Genomic DNA, 2796 nt, shown 5'->3' with positions numbered 1-2796 from the left:
AAAAAAAAAAAAAAAAAAAAAAAAAATGGCTGCAGACATACATTGATAGAGGTCTGCCAGAAGTTCAAGCTGGATTCAGACAAGGTCATGGAACAAGGAATATCATTGCTGGTATCAGATGGATATTGGCTGAAAGCAGAGAATACCAGAGAGATATTTACCTGTGCTTTATTTTGCTTTCGATTTTGAGGATAATGACAGGCTATGGACAACATTGAGGAGAATGAGTATTCTGGAGTACTTAATTGTGTTTATGAGGAAACTGTACTTAGACCAAGAGGCAGTTGTTCAAACAGAACAAGGGAACATTTTGCTCTTTAACAATAGATTTATCTAGTGTAATGTCATTTAATTTATTGACTGCTGCTTCAATGAGTACTGATAATGGATCCAAGTAAAATGAAATATTTGACAATTTCAATCTTTTCTCCATGCATCACGATATTATTTATTGGTCCAGTTGTGTGGATTTTTGCTTTTTTTTAACAATGAGGTGAAATCTATACTGAAGGCTGTAGTCCTTGGTCTTCATCAGCAAGTATTTCAAATCCTCTTCTCTTCCAGTAAGGAAGGTTATGTCATCTACATATCACAGGTTGTTAGTAACCCTAATGCCATATTCTTCTTCATATAATTCAGTTTCTTGGATTATTTGTTCAGCATACAGATTGAATAATTATGGTGAAAGGATACAACTCTGATACATAACTTTCCTGATTTTGAACCGTTCAATATCCTTTGTTCTGTCCCAAAGACTGTCTTTTGTTCTATGTACAGATTTCTCATAAGCACAATTCAGTGTTCTGAAATTCCCATTCTTCATAATATTATGATCCGTACAATCTAATGCTCTTGCATATTCAATAATGCACAAGTAAACATTTTTCAGGTATTCTTTGCTTTCAGTCAAGACCCATATGATGTCAGCAGTAACCTGTTTCCTGTCTTCTTCTGAATCCAGCTTGAATTTCTGGCACTGGAAGAGATTTATGTTTGTACCCATTCCAAGGAAAAGTCACCCAATGGAATGTGGAAATCATAAAACATTATCTGGCACTTCTCTGTCGGTGTACTGCAACCATTTTTAAATTATTTTGCATGTAATAGTAATGATATTGTTTGATGATTTCCACATTCCATTAGGTTACTTTTCTTTGAAATGGGCCAGATAGTTGTTTGCCAATTTTTAAAACATAGATTAGGGTGTGCCTTCAGTACTGCATTAGTTAATTAAAATATTTCAATTTATATTAAATTAATTTGTAATCCTGTGCAAAGATCTGGAGTTAGATAGCCAAAAGGAAAGAACACACTCAGCATTTCTCAAGCTGAAAAAATTGACTTGCAAATTTCTATTATGTGATCTCCATCTATCACCAAGTCCATATTTTCCAATCATGGATGCTTCTTTTTTCCAACCTTGGTATTCCACTCACCAGTAATTATCAATACATTTTGAGTGCATGTTTGATCAATTTCATACTGAAGAAATTGTTAGTTGTTGTTGTTATTAAGTACCTCTGAGTAAGTTCTGACTTCATAGTGACCCTGTATAGGGTTTCTGAGGAGCGACTGGTGATCTTGAACTGCTGACCTTGCAGTTTAAACCAACATTGCAGTCCAGCATAATAACACACAGTGCTACACCAGGATGCTAAGATTTATAAGCCATTTCCTTGATATGAATTTCTCTTTAGCAATGGACTGAGAACCACAAGTTGGCAGTTCAAACCTACTAGCTGATCTTTGGAAACCCTATACAGGGTCGCTATGAGTCAGAATTGATTTGAAAGCACTAAGGAGCTCTGGTAGCGTAGTGGTTACGAATCGGGCTGCGAACCTTAAGGTCAGTGGTTCGAAACTACCAGTCGCTCCGCGGGAGAAAGATGAGGCTTTCTACTCCCGTAAGGATTTACACCCTCGGAAACCCTGTACAGGGTCGCTATGGGTCGGAACCGACTCGACGGCACTTAACAACACAACAACAACAAGTACAACAACAATGTTTCATTGGTTTTGCTTCTCTAGAAAACCCAGTCTAAGACGTGATACTGGGAGAGTGGGGTTCTAAAGAAACAAAATCATAAGGATGAGTTTTCTAAATTGGTTTTCAAGTCTGATAATTTTAAAGGCACTGATATAGGATAGAGGCATGTCTGACCTCCACTTCATAAAAATCAGCCTTGGGCTGATTTTGAGTTTGATTTTCTTTCCCTCTTGTGGAGTCAGAGAAAGTCAGACATGGTCCCCACTTGGCTTAAGCAGTTGGCACTGTGAGCAGGATTCTTTGCAAGACCTATGAAGCTGTGAGGTTTTAGGGGAGAAAGTATGAAGGAGAATGGGATAAAATATTTCATTGGAGGGTAGAGTGGCAACTTCTGGAGTTGCCTGGAGCTGATGACATGTTGGTTAAATAGGGGGTATTGTGGGCCAGAGCTTACTGGAATCTACCCTGCTAGAGGCCCAAGGTCGAATGCATATGAATTGGGTTAGTCCAAGGGAGAAGAAGGAGTCCTAGTGTAGCTCTGTGGGATAAAGCACTGGACTGCAAGATCTGTTTGAACTTCAAGGTTGGTGGTTCAAACTCATCACCCACCCCTTGGAAACCCTAGAGGGTTTGTCAGAACCTACTCAACACCACTTAAAACAACAAATAAGGGAGAAGAAAAATTGAACTTAAGTGTTTTAAAGGTTTATGTGTTTAACTGCCTTTTTTTGTTTTTGTTTTTAATGTTTTATTGTGAATTATATGATAGTTTACATGAGAGAACTTTAGTTTTACATTCATTCCATCGT

The sequence above is a fragment of the Chrysochloris asiatica genome, unplaced genomic scaffold (assembly GCF_000296735.1).
Source record: "Chrysochloris asiatica unplaced genomic scaffold, ChrAsi1.0 scaffold00087, whole genome shotgun sequence".
NCBI classification, from domain to species: domain Eukaryota; kingdom Metazoa; phylum Chordata; class Mammalia; order Afrosoricida; family Chrysochloridae; genus Chrysochloris; species Chrysochloris asiatica.
This window is presented reverse-complemented; position numbering follows the sequence as displayed.